The 20,079-nt window shown below is 36.0% G+C and overlaps 1 long non-coding RNA gene across 1 annotated transcript; it reads right to left on the reverse strand.

Annotated features, from left to right (window-relative positions):
• Positions 1–941: 941 nt before the first annotated feature.
• On the reverse strand, positions 942–3,716 carry LOC107058060 (uncharacterized). Its single transcript, XR_001471748.1, has 3 exons — positions 3,234–3,716; positions 2,295–2,353; positions 942–1,217 (listed from the first exon to the last, which is right to left on the reverse strand). It is a non-coding gene; the product is annotated as an uncharacterized lncRNA (long non-coding RNA).
• Between the last annotated feature and the right edge of the window lie 16,363 nt (positions 3,717–20,079).

A 20,079-nucleotide genomic window follows, 5' to 3' on the forward strand; every position in this document is an offset into this window, starting at 1 on the left:
AAATACCATAATACTTAAACCACGATATTAAAATTTTTGGTATGGTATGGTAATTCGGTATATTCCATACTATGTCCACCCCTATTAGAACTAGTCTTCTCATCATCAAGGACAATCTTTTTTTCGTTAGCCAGCCGCATAACTCTATCCTTGAAAACAAAACATTTTTCAAGTGAGTGACTCACAAGTCTATGATAGTTGCAATAATTTGGGTCAAAAGTTTTTCCAACTTCATCAGGTCACTTTATCTCTGGAAACTCAATGAGCTTTAACTCAAACAACTCATCAAAAATATTAGAAACTTCAGAATCCAATAAGGGGTATTCCTTTTCTTACATCTCCTTTAGGGTCGACTTTTGATTTGAACGTGCTTGGAAAGTCGCTTTCACACTTTGCTTCTTGCTTTCCTTCGTAGTGAACTTTACAAGGGACACATTGACATTCATGAATTCTTTGTTGTGATTCTAGGAACAAATATGTTCCATCTCTTGGGTTCCTACATGTCCATTCCTTTGCGAGGATCATGGATAAACATCGTATCTTTTCCAACAGAAGACATGCTCAATTCCATATCATGAGCACGAGTAGCTAGATCTTCAACGGATTTTGGCTTTATACTATGTAAGATATAGAGAAGCTCCCAATGCATTCCTTGGATACACACTTCTATTGCAGAAGTTTCACTAAGCCTATCATTGCAATTTCGGCTCACGTTTCTTGTCACGCCCTAAACTAAGGGAGGCGTGACTGGCACTCGATACCTTATGCAATCGAGTTAGCCACTGAAACATAACAACTGACTCAACTATGGGCCTAGAAGGTCGGGTAGCATAACATCTAAAATATTAAGCCTAGACCATTAGGGTCATAACTTGAATAACAACTCATATAGACAAAGGTAGACAAGACAAAAAATAATAATAAAATACTAAATGGCCTCGAGGCCACAATTGAGGACATACACACATACAAACATATCTATACATGCCAAGCCTACGTGGCTGGTAACTGGAAGCGGCAGAAAGAAACCCAGAATATTATGTCCATAATAGCCTCTATGAGTGTCAGAAGCACTGGTCGAGACAAGGCCCCGATTATACCCGAAATGTACATCAAAAGTAAACATCATATGAAAGCTCCAGGAAGAGGTGGAGCTTACCAACTCACAACTAAATACAAATCCTAGTGGAGGGGTAAATTAGAATCCCTACCTGGACCTGCACGCATGAAACAAAAATGCAGTGTCCCCAGGCAATGGGACGTCAGTACGGATAAAAATGTACTGGTATGTAAGGCGGAAAATAGAATCATAAATAGCTGTTATAAAAAGGGTAATAAAGATACCACCTGAAACAGAAACTCTGATAGCCTCCATTGCTGACATCCTACCTTATATGAATTAAATATGCATAGTATGCTCGCATAATTGTATGTCGTGAATACATATATATAGATGCAAATGCATGTCATACCCAACCAAGTGCTAGCAATGGTGGTTCCTTCCGGTAGCGAACCGGCATCATATTCGCCAACTAGTGGTCATCCGTGTCTCATATGTACAAATATAGTCAATAGGCCTCATACCTTTCGATTATAGCTCGAAAGTAGAATGCATAGCATGTAATGTCATGGATTCGTAATGCATTTGTGTTACCGGAATCATGTTGCCAATCTGGGCTCGTTAGTACTCTTGTCCTCATAATCTCATAATCACTTTCGTATCACATGTAAATATCTTGTATAACCATATGCTTGTTGATTAAACTAGAACACTTAAATAAAATTAAGAAAGGTAACTTAAACCCGAGAATGTTCATAAAGATCTTAAGGTGCTTCACCTAGTTTTTATATATGTTTCCTTAGTAATTTCTAAAAGAAAGTAATTCCAAAAAAAAAAACATGTTCTTTAGTAGTTTAAACATACGAGTTACATATAAAAGTTTTGGAAATCGACATATTATTTTTAAGTTTTTCAAAAAAGAAGAAAGTAGCGAAGAAGGAGGACTGATTTCAAACTCTTAATGTTCCTCCCTAATATTTCTAAGTTACAACACCTAAAGATGAATAATAATATATACAGTCAAGGGAATCGACAAAATGGCACATAGATGTCGAGTAACCTATATAACCGAACGAGTGGAATATCAACATAATTGAGTCAGAAAAATACGCCAGCTGCAATCCCAATGCTTTTCACAGAAGGTCTTTCTAACAGTAGAATAGAAAAACAACCTTTCACGATTTAGGATTCTAAAATTCATGCTCAAAGAAAGTAACACTTAGCTTTAACATACCTCAATTCTGGGTCTTGTAGTATTAATGAGGACTGCACCCCTTCCTTGGAGTATGTAATCTACATGAAATCATGTCACATAACCGTTACATGCAGAATATTAACACGTCAGTGTCAAAGTAGCAATTTAGAGCTTACTAGAAGAGTAATTAGCTCACCAGCCCCATTTTAAATGTATGCTTAATTACCTTTTCTTCTACAAAGTAAAACCCCAAATTAATGACGTAACATACATTTTTGCAGAAGCTATTAACAAGTAGAGGCCTACGCAATAGTCAACAACAACCAAATAGAGTATGCTTGCACAATAATAAGAACTCCGCGTATCGCCACACCCCTCATTTCCAACCACAAAATAACCACAACCAAATCCAAACCATGAGTCTTCAAACCATTAAAGCGAGAAAAAAATATATGTAATATAGTCCTACAATTGTCCAATATAACAATAATAACTCGAACTTACGGCTTCCAATCACCATCTTGTGAGTTCGTCCAATAATTACATTGGGAATCATGTCTTTCTCTTAATAAGCAATAAGAGAATAAAAGGAAAGAACCTTAACTTAAAATTGATGGAGTTTATAGTATTGTAGCATGCCTCCTCAATTACAAAGAGTCTCCTCAAACACAAGATGTTGAACCAAAAAGAAGTCATTTGAAAATCGCAATGCAATTATAGAACCAACGCTACACTTATTTATCTTACAATTGATTACCCATCTATACTTCTTCTCTTCCAGACTCATATCAACAACAATTACACACAAAAAAATAATTTTCAAAAATTCCAGCAACAACATCAGAAAATACTTCAAAAGAGGCCCAACATCACATAACTATCAAAATACAATTTTCCAGCCGTCTATTTGTCTTCTTGCTTATATAGCATAGCTATAACTTGGACTCACTCAATAAAATGAAAAGTGAGAATTATTACCTCCAAACAGCAGCAACACCACCTAAGAACAAGACTCTTTCACCATGAAGAATCCTGCAAATCACAACCAACGAGGACGAAAGAGTAACATAATCTCTATGAACAATCTGAGAGTTAAACCACATTGAAATCTTGTAAACATTTGCTTGGGTGATAGGGGAACCTCTAGAGAGGATTTAGGACTGTTTTTCTTATTACTTGGTCGAAAAAATTGAGTTTAAACGAAGTGAAACCAAATCTTATAAAGCTAAACCGACAAAGGGGTGAGGGACCCACCTTCACGTGCCTGCTTGTGCAGTCTCACTAAAATCTTAATATCTCTCAATTCTAAAGTCATATGGACAAATGGTTCAGTGCGTTGAAAAGTAGACTCATAGATCTTTGATTTAGTATATTGGGGTTCTTCTAAAGCTTTATAGAATGGGAGAAAAGCTCCGAGACATTTAACCCAAATTTCAGAAAATTTATCAAAGAAACTTACTCTAACTTTGCCGACTTTTTATTTCCCAACTTGCTTGACTTCAAAACTTAAGTTACGATCATTGGGCGACTATATTACCTTATAAAACATCCTTATTAGCATATAATACAATCTTTGTCTTACCCCAAAGGTACTGGATAACTTGAACTTCCCGAACGGGTGGGGTGTTAGAAGAGACATTCTTTAACTCGAACTTGTTTAAGGGCATCCTTGACCCATAACGTTAGGTCTAATTCTTTTGATTTCTTTCTCTCCCTTTGCAACCTTATTCTCATGAAATTATACACCAAGTCATATAAACCTCATACATTTATGCAATGATACGCATATTATGCGAAAAAACCACGGGGTCTCACATTCTCCCCTCCTTAAGAACATTCATCCGCGAATGGATTCAATAAATTTATTAGTTGTATTCTTTGCTGCTACTGTGCTATTTGCAAGGCTATATTTGATACGTCCGCAAATCTTAAATCCAGTTTTTAAAATCCACTTACAAGGCTTCGTATATCTAGCTCGCGACAAGTCATATAAACTGCAATTTTGAGGTATTTAAAATCAAATTAAGTTTGTGTACACGAATAATTGTCAATTATTAAAATGCAACTCAGCTTAAGTTGTCAATAGTTGGGGGTACTTCTTCCTTATTTCCTCTTCGAATTCTCAAGTTATTTCCTCAACGTTATTATTTCGCCGTAACACTTTCACAGAAACCACTTCTTTAGTCCAAATCTTTCTTACCTGCCAATCCAACATAGCCACTAACACCTCAGCATATGACGAGTCCTTAGAGAAACAAATATATTCAACGGGCATAATCCATGGAGCATTTCCAATGCACTTCTATAACATAGATACATGGAACACTAGATGGACCACTTTCAATTCTGAAGGCATATCAAGCTTGTATGCCACACTGCCAATCCTCCAAATAATCTTATATGGCCTTACATACCTTGGAATCAACTTAACTTGACTTCCTGTTCGTGAAGAATCATATGATACACTTCCTAGGCAATACTTTCAAGAAAACACAATCTTCTATATCAAACTCTAAGTCTCGTAATCAAGCCAGGGAACTGAAATCTAACAGTCTTCTCTCGGTCGTCGACATTGGCATAACAAGTCTTCCACCAATCCATGCACATATCAATAACAGAGTCGAGCATCAATAGTTCTATCACGTTTACAAATTTTTGATGACCAACAATCTCTAATGTAAAGCCTCGATAAATCCTCTTGAGAATAAAAGAAACACAAAGCACGATTTAGATTTCATACGTACTTATAACTCAGTCCTATAGCACGATCTATAAATTGAAAGAAATGTAACCAATCCAAAATGCCCTATAACCTCTTGATTATAAGTGTGGTGCGATACCGAGTTTGTCACGCCCTGAACTAGGGGAGGCGTGACTGACACTCTACCTTATGCAATCGATTGAGCCTCGGAAACATACCAACTGACTCAACTGTGGGACTAGAAGGTTGGGGAGCATAACATCTAAAATATTAAGCCTGGACCATTAGGGTCATAACTTGAATAACAACTCATATAGACAAAGGTAGACAAGCCAAAAAAAAAAAATACTAGCTGGCCGACGAGGCCGCAATTGAGGACTTACACAGATACAAACATATCTATACATGCCAAGCCTATATGGCTGGAAACTGGAAGCGGCAAAAAGAAACCCAGAATATTGTGTCCACAATAGCCTCTCTGAGTATCATAAGCACTAGTCGAGACAAGGCCCCGACTATACCCGAAATGTACATCAAAAGTAAGCATCCTATGAAAGCTCTAGGAAGAGATGGAGCTTACCAGCTCACAATCGAATCATGAATCTTAGTGGAGGGGTCAATTAGAATCCCTACGTGGACTTGCATGCATGAAACAAAAATGCAGCGTCCCCAGGCAATGGGACGTCAGTACGGATAAAAATTTACTGGTATGTAAGGCCGAAAATAGAATCATAAATAGCTGCTATAAAAAGGATAATAAAGATACCACCTGAAACAGAAACTCAGATAGCCTCCATGGCTGACATCCTACCTTATATGAATTAAATATGCATGGTATGCTTGCATAATCGTATGTCATGAATACATATATATAGATGCAAATGCATGTCATACCCAACCAAGTTCTAGCAATGGTGGTGCCTTTCGGTAGCGAACTGACATCATATTCACCAATTTGTGGCCATCTGTGTGTCATACGTATAAATATAGGCAATAGGCCCCATACCTTCCGATTATAGCTCGAAAGTAGAATTCATAGCATGTAATGTCATGGATTCGTAACACATTTATGTTACCTGAATCATGTTGCCAATCTTGGCTCGTTCGTACTCTTGTCCTCATAATCTTGTAATCACTTTCGTATCACATGTAAATATCTCATATAACCATATGCTTGTAGATTAAACTAGAACACTTAAATAAAATTAAGAAAGGTAATTTAAACCTGAGAATGCTCATAAAGATCTTAAGCTGTTTCACCTAGTTTTTATATATGTTCCCTTAGTAATTTCTAAAAGAAAGTATTTCAAAAAAAACATGTCCTTTAGTAGTTTAAACATATGAGTTACATTTAAGAGTTTTGGAAATCGACATATTATTTTTAAGTTTTTCAAAAAACAAGAAAGTAGCGAGGAAGGAGGACTGATTTCAAACTCTTAATGTTCATCCCTAATATTTCTAAGTTACAACACCTAAAGAAGAAGAAGAATATATACACACGGACCTACAGTCAAGGGAATCGACAAAATGGCACATAGACGCCGAGTAACCTATATAACCGAACGAGTGGAATATCAACATAATTGAGTCACAAAAATACGCCAGCTGCAATCCGAATGCCTTTCACAGAAGGTCTTTCTAACAATAGAATAGTTAAACAACCTTTCACGATTTAGGATTCTAAAATTCATGCTCAAATGAAGTAACGGTTAGCCTTAACATACCTCAATTCTGGGTCTTGTAGTATTAATGCGGACTGCACCCTTTCCTTAGAGTATGTATGTAACACCCAAAAAACTAGTAGGTGAAACTAGAGCCTTACGTGAGAGTTTTAGAGTTTGATGTGTGAGTTAATGTTGTAAAATGGCTTTCTGAAATTAGGGTGAGGGTTTTATGGGTTAAACGTCAAGGTACGACTCCCCAAGGACCAACCAAGGGGTCCTTGAGGAGGACCCTAAAGTCTAACCCCAAAGCTGCCCCAAATCTACCCAAGCTGTCTAAATTAGGTGACCTACGGATGGGACTTACGAGGCGTAGGTCCATCCATGCCTCATGGGGGAGGCTCGTAGATCAAGACCCCAAGTTAGGGGTTTCATACCACCACCCACAACCTGCAGGACGGGGTGTAGACCCACCCACTGTCCGTGGGTCATGGGCGTAGGTGTTGCCTGTACTTTTGCCCAGGTTCGGCCAAGGTAAGTTGGTTTTAGGTAATTTCTAATTTAATTATTTAATGTAGAGTCGTTTTAATTCATTTTAATAGAATTAAATAAGTACTTTTAAACCATTGAATAACCTATTTACTTCATAATTCCCAAGACCCCAAAACATAACCAACTTTACCCCCAAAAATATTCTCTCAAAAACCTCCATTGGAGAAGGAGAAGAAGAAGAAGTTGAAGTGTAAGACTCAAAAACTCATCTTTTCTACCCAAATTCGTGAGGAATCTTCATCTAAGGAATGGTAATTTTGATTCATGGTTAGCTTTTAATCCATGATGTCCTCAAACTCTCAATTTCAAAGTAGAAAAGTCTCCAAAACCTAGGGTTTTCACTCCAAGCCATGGATTCTTTCTAAAAACGTTTTTATGATTTAATTATCTTATATTATTGTTTAGTTTCTGTTTTATGGTGGTTTTATGATAAAATATTTATTGAATCCATGAATTACCCTAATTTCCCAAATTGGATCTTAAAGTGTGGGTGTTGATGGTATTAGTAGAATGTTATAGAATCATGAATATAATGAATTGATTACTTGAATTATGTATTTATTAAGGAATTTATATAGTTTTGATGTTGAATTTCCTCCAAGATCGCATGAACCCCCATGTCCCCAATGTGTGACTATGTGATATGGGTGAGTTATGGTGAGATGAATATTATGAGATTATCTTGTACTAGCTTAGTTATTTGAATCATATTACCATCTATATCTAATGTAGCAATTCTAGATAGATTGGTTGAATGTGATCTATAGTCCTTGAAGGGTGAAACTTGAGAATTTGCTATGTGTATGAGACTTGCGTGTATACAATTAGATTGCTTTGAGAGTGAAGTGCTTATATTATGATCTAATTGTGGTGTTGATTGGATGATTATCCTCATGTACACACTTAGGTATGAATGTCATATAATGTGAAAGGTTTGTCACATATAGTGATTCTAAGGGTTGAAGACTAGTCTCCCCTAATGAATTTAAGAGCTTTAGCATGATTTGTTGGATTGAGTGTCAAGACATTCTTCCTTAATTATCAATTTAAGTAAAGACTTAATATAAACACAATGAGAATTATGCTTAGCACCGAGCAAATATGAATATGAGATGGAAGCTTATACGATAGTTGAGTCTGGCTTCCCCTTGAAAGTTTTTACACTAGTTGAGTCCGGCTTTCTAAATGGGTTCCTTTTACACTAGTTGAGTCCGGGTTCCTAAAGTAGTTATCTCATGAGATGGAAACCTTATACATTAGTTGAGTCTAGGGTTTTAGTAGCAATCTCCTTATCCCATAACTATGTGCCCACATAGGTTACTTATAAATTGGTTTCACCCAAGCTAAGAGTATAGTTCTACCCTTGGCAAGTAGACCAACCCCTTTTCGGTGTGGGGGAGACACTTTATTCCATGAATAATCTCTCATGGTCTATGCCGGTTACACCTAACTCCCACAAGATCAAGTTAATTAGGATGAACTATGGCTATTCAAGAAGCACTACTTAGTGTGGGTGGGGGTATAGGACTTTATCCATGCATTGCACGAGTAGGCTTTGAGAGTAGTTATGGTAGATTCCTCTTTTGGCATGATTATTCATGTAGTGAATATGTGTGTGACTAGATGGCAATTGCATTAGATGTTAATGCTACTTGTAATGGTGTATGGTAACTTGCATTGTTGCCATGGGTTGCTTTCCTTGATATGGTTGACTAAAGATGAATGTTTCCTTGTCTATGAGAAATAGGCTAAAGGTGAGATTAAATGTTGGTAAACATGAATGAGGATCTAAAGTGACTTGGCTTGGTATGGGTGGGATTATGGGGTCTTATCCATGCATTTCACAAGCCTACCTTGAGGTAGCTCATGAAGTGTATCTCTCATGTCATACTAAAACTAGATTGTATTGGCTATGTATATGTTCCTAATGATATTTCTTATACTCATTAGTTGGGATTGTTATCTATCATGCTATAGTCTATGCCTTATTATGATGTCTCTTATGCTTATTACTTGTGTTTTGACACTACTTTCTAAATGATGGTTTAAATTAGCAAAGTGCATGCATTCAACTAAATTGTCCCTTTTAGCATGTTTTCAAAGGTTTTTATGCATGGATATCATACTTGGTGCATTTTTTTACTAACCCATATTCTTCTACATTTTTCACAAAGTGTAGGATTTGGCGACATTGACTTCCATCTTCGTGGCTAGGATCATAGTAGATCAAGAAGAAAAAGTTTGGTGAGTCCTCATAGTATTCGAGGGCTTGACCATTATGTCCTTTGAGTCTTTTCTTATGTTTTAGACTTTTGTAAGGGTTGTGTCCCGAAGATTGTATTCAAATGTTATAGATGGTTTGAGACATAGTGTTGTAGACTCCCACTTATTTTTATAAAAGACTTCGACTGTAAAGAAAAGTTTTAAATTTCCGCACTATTTCCTATGTTCTAATGTTATGAGGCTTGTATGAGGCTTTTCGGAGTCTTGTACATCATGTCACATCTAGGGGATAGCCTTGGGCCGTGACAATGGAATCTACATGAAATCATGTCACACAACCATTATAGGCAGAATATTAACACGTCAGTGTCAAAGTAGCAATTTTAGAGCTTACTAGCAGAGTAATTAGCTCACCAGACCCATTGTAAATGTATGCTTCATTACCTTTTCTTCTCCAAATTAATGACGTAACATACATTTTTGCAGCAGCTATTAACAAGTGGAGGCCTACACAGTAGTCAACAACAACCAAATAGAGTATGCCTGCACAATAATAAAAACTCTGCGTATCGCCATACCCCTCCTTACCAACCACAAAATAACCACAACCAAATACAAACTATGAGTCTTCAAACCATTAAAGCCAGAAAAAATATATGTAATACAGTCCTATAATTGTCCAATATAACCATAATAACTCAAACTTACGGCTTCCAATCACCATCCTGTGAGTTCATCCAATAATTACGTTTGGAATCATGTATTTCTCTTAATAAGCAATAAGAGAATAAAAGGGAAGAACCTTAACTTAAAATTGATGGAGTTTATAGTATTGTAGCAGCCTCCTCAATTACAAAGAGTCTCCTCAAACACAAGACGTTGAACCAAGAAGAAGTCATTTGAAAATCGCAATGCAATAATAGAACCAACGTTACACTTATTTAACTTACAATTAATTACCATCTATACTTCTTCTTGTCTTCCAGACTCATATCAACAACAACCACACACAAACAAATAATTTCTGAAAACTCCAGCAACAACAACATCAAAAAATACTTCAAAAATAGCCCAACATCACATAACTATCAAAATATGATTTTCCAGCAGTTTATTCGTTTTCTTGCTTATATAGCATAGCTATAACTTGGACTCACTCAATAAAATGAAGGGTGAGAATTATTACCTCCAAACAGCAGCAGCAACACCTAAAAACGAGACTCCTTCACCACGAATAATCCTTCAAATCACAAACAATGAGGAGGAAAGAGTAACATAATCTCTATGAACATTTCAAGAGTGAAACCACGTTGAAATCTTGTAGATATTTGCTTAGATGATAGGGGAACCTTTAGAGAGGATTTATGACTGTTTTTCTTATTATTTGGTCGAAAATATTGAGTTTAAACGAAGTGAAACCAAATCTTATAAAACTAAACCAACATAGGGGTGAGGGACCCACCTTCACGTTCCTTCTTGTGCAGTCTCACTAAAATCTGAATATCTCTCAATTCTAAAGTCATATGGACAAATGGTTCAGTGCGTTGAAAAGTAGACTCATAGATCTTTGATTTAGTATATTGGGGTTCTTCTAAAGCTTTATAGAATGGGAGAAAAGCTCCGAGACATTTAACCCAAATTTCAGAAAATTTATCAAAGAAACTTACTCTAACTTTTGCCGACTTTTTATTTCCCAACTTGCTTGACTTCAAAACTTAAGTTACGATCATTGGGCGACTATATTACCTTATAAAACATCCTTATTAGCATATAATACACTCTTTGTCTTACCCCAAAGGTACTGGATAACTTGAACTTCCCGAACGGGTGGGGTGTTAGAAGAGACATTCTTTAACTCGAACTTGTTTAAGGGCATCCTTGACCCATAACGTTAGTCTAATTCTTTGATTTCTTTCTCTCCCTTTGCAACCTTATTCTCATGAAATTATACACCAAGTCATATAAACCTCATACATTTATGCAATGATACGCATATTATGCGAAAAAACCACGGGGTCTCACATTTCTCCATCAATTTATGAAATCTATAATTGGCTCATCCTTCCTTTGGTAAGTATTTGTGAGTTCTACCATGCTCACTGTATGCCTTGTGTTATAGAAGTGATTGGGAAACTCATTCTCTAGCTGCTCCAAACTATCAATAGAATTAGGCTCGAGAACTGTGTGCCAATCAAAGGTATTTCCTTTTACAGAGTGGATGAACTACTTGGAAAGATGGTCCCCATAGGTTCCAGCATTATTACATGTCTCCACAAAGTGTGCAACATGTTGCTTCAGATTTCCTTTCACCCTCGAACTGTTGAAATTTGGAAGGTTGAAAATCAACAGACATTTTGAAGTTATCAATTCTTGCAGTGTATGGCTTGCATACATATGAGAACACTTGGTGGAGACTTCATAATTATCTTTTATTGTCCCATTTGATGAACTCCTTCAAGTGATCAAGTGGGATAATTCCTTTGCAGGATTTTCGATCTCTTGAACTTCAACACTCTTTCCAGGCGCATGGCTGGTTCTCCATCTAAAAATCCTTCCATCATATCCATCAACTTATCAATTTGAGACTCTTAGTTGTATAGATGCTTTCTCAATCCTTCAACCAACTTCGTCAAATTTGCAAGTTATTCCTCCGTGGATGAAGCAACAGTTACCATTGCTTGCATGAACATTGGGGACGTAGGAGAGTAACAAGGATTGTTACGCAAGTTGATACTCAACGAACTCATATTATGTGATGCTTGTGGATAGGATTCATTGGTTGAACCGTATTTCTCCTTTGTGGAAAGGGTTCCTGGAACCAGATTGCTCAAGTAGAGTTAAGGTCTTCTTGATCATTTCAGCAACACTTGCTTTCTCCTTCTAAAGCATTTGTGGAGGACCTTTACCATTTTTGAGTCGAAGATCCAAATATAGGAGTTTTGTGGATGAGACTTAGTTTTTTTTGTCCCAACATAGTGGACTAACTCTTCGTAATAGCTCTAAAACTTCCGAAGGTAGCACCAAAGATTCCTTCAACTTCAGTAGGGAACTTGGAGTTAGCAGCCTTAGAGGCAGTTGATTGAGGTTAAAGGAAAACAGGACAGTGATCTTATATTATTTTAGTCAGAAGGTGCAGTTCAACAATTGAATGAAGAGGTTTTCTCCTAAGGGAGAGATTATCGCATATGTGTTCCTAAGGTGAATGAGTAGGTGAAGCAGCCTTGATTAGGTCAGATTCGATTTATGAAACTATAGGGAAAAGTTCAAGTCATCAAAAATAGACTCAAGACAGAAATCTTATGCAAATGTAGGGAGAAGGAACTTAGAGTTTGAGATAGATGATTGGATTTTCCTGAAAGTATCACCTATGAAGAGGGTGATGAGATTTAACAAAGTTGGAGGAGTCAGTCCGTAAAAGGAGCTACTTGGGAAGCAGAAGCAGCCATGAAGGCAAAGTATCCTCATCTCTTTCCTTCCGATTTCAATACAACTTTAGATAATAGTTTCCTTCCAGTATTTCAGTTTACTCGTGCGTAAATTCAGTCTTAGTACCTTATTCCTTTAGTTGTTCTTGCATTTTCAGCATATTTGCATGTTCTTGGAACTCAGTTCAGTCAAATATTAGTTTTTAGTACTTAGTGGTAGGGATTGTAGCTCCTTCCCTCCATACCCAGCTAGCTTAGACTTCATTCAAGGATGAATGTTCCTAAGGGGGAGATATTGTAACACCTCAGATATCAAAACGAAGAAAATCCTAGTTTTTAGAAAATCTGGTGCCAGTACCAACAGAATCACCCACAGACTGTAGGTGGGGTTCCGTCGTTAAGGCCCAAGTTTTAATAGTCTCTGATCCCACCCAAGGTCGACCAGTACGGTCCGTGGTTGGACCTACGAACCGTAGGTCTAACCATAGGTAAGGGCCAGTAGCCAGTTAGAGGGAAATTATTGTTAGGTCAAATTCAAATGGTCATAACCCTTAGAACAAAAGGAATTTAGGTGACCCATGACCTACAAAATGATATATAATTGAATCCTCTTTCCAACACCACCGAGTTTGCTAAAATCCCATCTCCGAGTAAACAGTTATGCTCGTTTTAGTGAAGCCTTGTTAGGCAGACTTGACCGACGAACCCAAATGACGGTCAAACGACTAACCGTCATTCCCACTGTGGATGAACGTCACATTATCAGTATATTTCAACATGAACCCTATTTTGAGTTATAAATCTTGAGAAGCTTTTTAAAGCAAACACATGAGTTTTAAACTGAGTTTTAGAGAAAGTTAAGATGAGTTTTGAGAAAGATCTTCTACAACATGATTAGTATGACAATCGAGTAGGCCATTAATGTATGAGCAGTATGATATCTAGATATACCATCAATGTTTATGCAGTATGACTTCCTGAGTCATCAATGATCATAGTATACTATGATTTTGAATTGTTGTTTAGAAAGAGTTTTCAAGTATGAGTGTCTATATGTCAGTATTTTGAGTTGTTCAGTATTTCAGTATTTCAATATTTCAGTCATAATGTATCATATACATACTCCAGTTGGGAGTACATGCATCAATTAAGAATGTTTTATTATCAATACTTAATGTTGTATTTTCAGTTAACATGTCAGAATCTCGAGCTATCTTATTTACTTCAGTAATGTTATAATTTACATATATTCAGTTGGGAGTAGGCTTAATATCGAGTGGACTAGGGTCAGTCACCCTCAAAGTCCTAAAACTACGCGCCCCCGTAGGTTATAAGTCCCCTCAGTGGGAATCAATTTAGTGATCAAGCCAGTCATGCCTCTATACCTCTGGCAGGGTATATTGAGTCCTCTCAATGGCGCGTATACATCAGACTCCACATTTAGCTCATGTGGTTTTATGTCGGTTATTAGTAGGTCTCATAGTCAGATTCTAGTGCATTAACCAAGGTACCAGTTACAGTTCAGTATTTAGTTTCAGCAGGTATAAACTTGGTCATTGCATTCAGTTTAGTTCATATTCAGTATCTTCAGTATATTCATCATGTTCATCTTATATCATTGCTCAGTTATTTGCTTAGTTTAGTTATGTATATTATTCATCTTTACTCTATCCTGCATGCTCAGTACCTATCAAGTACTGACGAATACTCTGCGTTACATCTTCGCGTGATGTAGGTTCAGGTCCTCAGCATTTAGATCACGCATAGATCGATTGACGATATCCAGTTCAGCAGCATCAGTGGTGAGTCCTCATTCTTCGAGGACGATGGACATGATTATCTTTCTACTTTCATTTTTTAGTTTCAGTTTTGCTAGATTTGGCTGGGGCATGTCCCAGCATCTCTAGTTAGTTAGAGGCTTTATTTCAGACATAATACTAGATTCAGTTTTAGTTTTGAGTTTGATCCTCCAGTTGTTATTAAACTCATAGTCATTTATATATTCAAATTAGTACAGGGTATTCCCCACTTTTAATTATCACTGTTTTAGTATGCTTATGATATGAGAGCTCAGGGTTAACTTGGGGTCACTCGTGATTCTAGGTCCCGTGTCCACGTCCTGGGGGTAGCTTCGGAGTATGACAAATCAAGAAGGAGGAAAAATTCTATAATAAAAACATCTCCTTCTTTATTTCTCATTAAAATCAACTACAATAATGTTGATGTTATCATTACTATTTCATCTTATAGCAATTAAAGTACGTAGCGTTGTTGTTGATTCACTTAGCAAAAAAACTGTTGCATCTCCATGAAGACACACTCTAGCCACCCGACACGCCATTTTGCTTGATACAACATTCCACAATACATCACTCGCAAGAATCAAGCACTCATCATCTACATTATTTTTTACAAAGGTAATCTCATGCTTAGATATTACATAGGGTTTCAAATATTTGTATATTGTTTGTAATAAGTAGTTGAATGTCTATAACATTTAGTAGTTGAATCCCTATAACTACTAGTAAATATTTATGTTGTTTTTTCTTGTTACAAAGTGGAAACAATTATTTGAAGCCCAATGCCATATCTAAGCCTGAGATTACCTTTGTAAAACGGATTGTAGATGATGAGTGCTTGATTATTGCGAGTGATGGCTTATAAGATGTTGTATCAAGCAAAACGACGTGTTGGGTAGCTAGAGTGTGTCTTCAAGGAGATGCAATATTTTTTTGCAAAGTGAATCATTTGCATCGCTACTTACTAAGGTTTCTATGGGGTAGAATATTCATGATAACATCAGCGTTATTGTAGTTGATTTGACGATAAATCAGGAAAAAGGAGAACGTTCATAGTACAAACATCTACTTCCAAATTTTTCATCAAATCAACTACAATAATATTGATATTATCATGACAATTCCGTCCCATAGAAATTCTAGTACGTAGTGTTGGTGCTGATTCACATTGCAGAAAAAATATTGCATCTCCTTGAAGACACACTCTAGCCACCCAACACGTCATTTCGCTTGATACAACATCCCACAAGCCATCACTTGCAAGAATAAAGCACCCATCATCTATCTTCCTTTTTACAACGGTAATCTTAGGCTTAGATATAGACACATGGCTTCAAATAAGTGTATCCTATTTGTAACAAGTAGTGGAATCACTATATTATTTAGATACTAGTAGTTGAATCTCTATAACATTTAGTTACTAATATTTGAATCTCTATAACTACTAGTAAATATATAGGTTATTTTTTCTTGTTAGAAATAGGAAAAATAATTTGAAGCCCTATGTCATATCCAAGACTAAGTATACCTTTATAAAAACAAATGTAGATGATGAGTTCTTGATTCTTGCAAGTGATGGCTTGTGGGATGTTGTATCTAACGAAACGGCGTGTCGGGTGGCTAGAGTGTGTCTTCGAGGAGATGCAATATTTTTTTCAAAGTGAATCAGTAGCATCACTACTTACTTAGGTTTCTATGGGACGGAATAGTCACGATAAAATTAGCGTTATTGTAGTTGATTTGATGAGAAATCAAGAAGGAGGAAAAAGTCCATAGTAAAAACATCTCCTTCCGTATTTCTCATTAAAATCAACTACAATAATGCTGATGTTAACATAGCAATTAAAGTACATAGTGTTGTTGCTGATGCACTTAGTGAAAAAAATGTTGCATTTCCCTGAAGACACACTCTAGCCACCTGACACGCCATTTCACTTGATACAACATCCTACAAGACATCACTTGCGAGAACCAAGCACTCATCATCTACATTATTTTTCACAAAGGTAATCTCAGGCTTAGATATCACATAGGGCTTCAAATAATTGTATCTTATTTGTAACAAGTAGTGTAATGTCTATAACATTTAGTAGTAGAATCCCTATAACTACTAGTAAATATTTATGTTATTTTTTCTTGTTACAAAGAGGAAACAATTATTTGAAGCCCTATGTCGTATCTAAGCCTGAGATTACCTTTGTAAAAACGAATGTAGATGAATAGTGCTTGATTCTTGCGAGTGAATAGTCATACTTACTCATATTTTTGCAAAGTATATCAATTGCATCGCTACTTACTCAGGTTTCTATGGGATAGAATATTCATGATAACATAAACATTATTGCAGTTTATTGGACGAGAAATTAGGAAGGAGGAGAAAGTCCATAGTACAAACATCTACTTCCCAATTTCTCATCAAAACAACTACAATAATGTTGATATAATCATGACTATTCCATCCCATAAAATTGTATCTTGTTTAAATCTCAAGCTTAGATGTCACATAGGGCTTCAAATAATTTTATCTTGTTTGTAACAAGTAGTTTAATGGCTATAACATTTAGTAGTTGAATCCCTATAACTATGAGTAAATATTTATGTTATTTTTTCTTGTTACAAAGAGGAAACAATTATTTGAAGCCCTATGTCAAATCTAAGCTTGAGATTACCTATGTAAAAAGGAATTTAGATGATGAGTGCTTGATTCTTGCGAGTGATGGCTTATAGGATGTTGTATCAAGCGAAACGTTGTGTTGGGTGGCTGGGGTGTGTCTTCAAGGAGATGCAATATTATTTTGCAAAGTGAATCAGTTGCATCGCTACTTACTATGGTTTCTATGGGATAGAATATTCATGATAACATCAGTGTTATTGTAGTAGATTTGACGAGAAATCAGGAAGTAGGAGAAAGCCCATAGTACAAACATTTACTTCCCAATTTCTCATCAAATCAACTACAAGAATGTTGATATTATCATGACTATTCCATCCCATAGAAATTCGAGTACATAATATTGGTGTTGATTCACATTGCGGAAAAAATATTGCATCTCCTTGAAGACACACCCTAGCCACCCAACACAACGTTTCGCTTGATACAACATCCTATAAGCCATCACTCGCAAGAATCAAGCACTCATCATCTAAATTCCTTTTTACATAGGTAATCTCAAGCTTAGATTTGACATAGGGCTTCAAATAATTGTTTCCTCTTTGTAACAAGAAAAAATAACATAAATATTTACTCATAGTTATAGGGATTCAACTACTAAATGTTATAGCCATTAAACTACTTGTTACAAACAAGATAAAATTATTTGAAGCCCTATGTGACATCTAAGCACAAACATCTACTTCCCAATTTCTCATCAAATCAACTACAATAATGTTGATATTATCATGACTATTCCATCCCATAGAATTGTATCTTGTTTAGATCTCAGGCTTAGATGTCACATAGGGCTTCAAATAATTGTATCTCGTTTGTAACGACTAGCTGAATGTCAATAACATTTAGTAGTTGAATTCATATAACTACTAGTAAATATTTATGGTATTTTTTCTTGTTACAAAGAAGAAACAATTATTCAAAGCCCTATGTCATATCTAAGCCTGAGTTTACCTTTGTAAAAAGGAATGTAGATGATGAGTGCTTGATTCTTGCGAGTGATGGCTCATAGAATGTTGTATCAAGCGAAACGGCGTGTTGGGTGGCTAGAGTTTGTCTTCAAGGAGATGTAATATTATTTTGCAAAATGAATCAGTTGCATCGCTACTTACTCGGGTTTCTATGGGATAGAATATTCATGATAACATCAGCGTTATTGTAGTTAATTTGACGAGAAATCAGAAAGGAGGAGAAAGTCTGTAGTACAAACATCTACTTCCCAATTTCTCATCAAATCAACTACAATAATGCTGATATTATCATGACTATTTTGTCCCATAGAAATTCAAGTATGTAGTGCTGCTGCTGATTCAGTTTGCGGAAAAAATATTGCATTTCCTTGAAGACACACACTAGACACCCAACACGTCATTTTGCTTGATACAACATCCCACAAGACATCACTTGCAAGAATAAAGCACTCATCATCTACCTTCCTTTTTACAAAGGTAATCTCAGGCTTAGATATAGACACAGGGCTTCAAATAAGTGTATCCTATTTGTAACAACTAGTGGAATCTCTATATTATTTAGATATTAACGGTTGACTCTCTATAACATTTAGTTACTAGTATTTGAATATTTATAACTACGAGTAAATATTTATTATATTTTTTCTTGTTAGTAACAGGAAAAAATAATTTGGAGCCCTCTTTCATATCCAAGACTAAGATTACCTTTGTAAAAAGAAATGTAGATAATTAGTTCTTGATTCTTGTGAGTGATGGCTTGTGGGATGTTGTATCTAGCGAAACGGCGTGTCGGGTGGCTAGATTGTTTCTTCAAGCAAATGCAATATTTTTTTGCAAAGTGAATCAGTAGCATCACTACTTAATTAGGTTTCTATGTTACATAATAGTCACGATAACGTTAGCATTATTGTAGTTGATTTGATAAGAAATCGAGAAGGAGGAAAAATTCCATATTAAAAACATCTCCTTCCTTATTTCTCATTAAAATCAACTACAATAATGCTGATATTATCATGAATATTCTGTCTTATATCAATTCAAGTACGTATTGTTGTTGCTGATTCACTTAGCGAAAAAAATGTTTCATCTCCTTGAAGGCACACTCTAGCCACCCGACATGCCATTTTATTGGATACAACATCCCACAGGTCATCACTCGATCACAATAATCAAGAACTCATCTTCTACATTATTTTTTACAAAGGTAATCTCAGGCTTAGATGTCACATAGGGCTTCAAATAATTGTATCTTGTTTGTAACAAGTAGTTCAATGTCTATAACATTTAGTAGTTGAATCCCTATAGCTACGATTAAATATTTATGTTATTTTTTCTTGTTACGAAGAGGAAACAATTATTTGAAGCCATATGTCAAATCTAAGCTTGAGATTACCTTTGTAAAAAGGAATTTAGATGATGAGCGCTTGATTCTTACGAGTGATGGCTTATAGGACGTTGTATCAAGCGAAACGTTGTGTTGGGTGGCTAGGGTGTGTCTTCAAGGAGATGCAATATTATTTTGCAAAGTGAATCAGTTGCATCGCTACTTACTCTGCTTTCCATGGGATAGAATATTATGATAACATCAGTGTTATTGTAGTAGATTTGACGAGAAATCAGGAAGTAGGAGAAAGCCCATAGTACAAACATTTACTTCCCAATTTCTCATCAAATCAACTACAAGAATGTTGATATTATCATGACTATTCCATCCCATAGAAATTCGAGTACATAATATTGGTGTTGATTCACATTGCGGAAAAAATATTGCATCTCCTTGAAGACACACTCTAGCCATCCAACACGTTGTTTTGCTTGATACAA

Source organism: Solanum tuberosum, unplaced genomic scaffold, assembly GCF_000226075.1.
Source record: "Solanum tuberosum cultivar DM 1-3 516 R44 unplaced genomic scaffold, SolTub_3.0 scf00426, whole genome shotgun sequence".
Taxonomy (NCBI): Eukaryota; Viridiplantae; Streptophyta; class Magnoliopsida; order Solanales; family Solanaceae; genus Solanum; species Solanum tuberosum.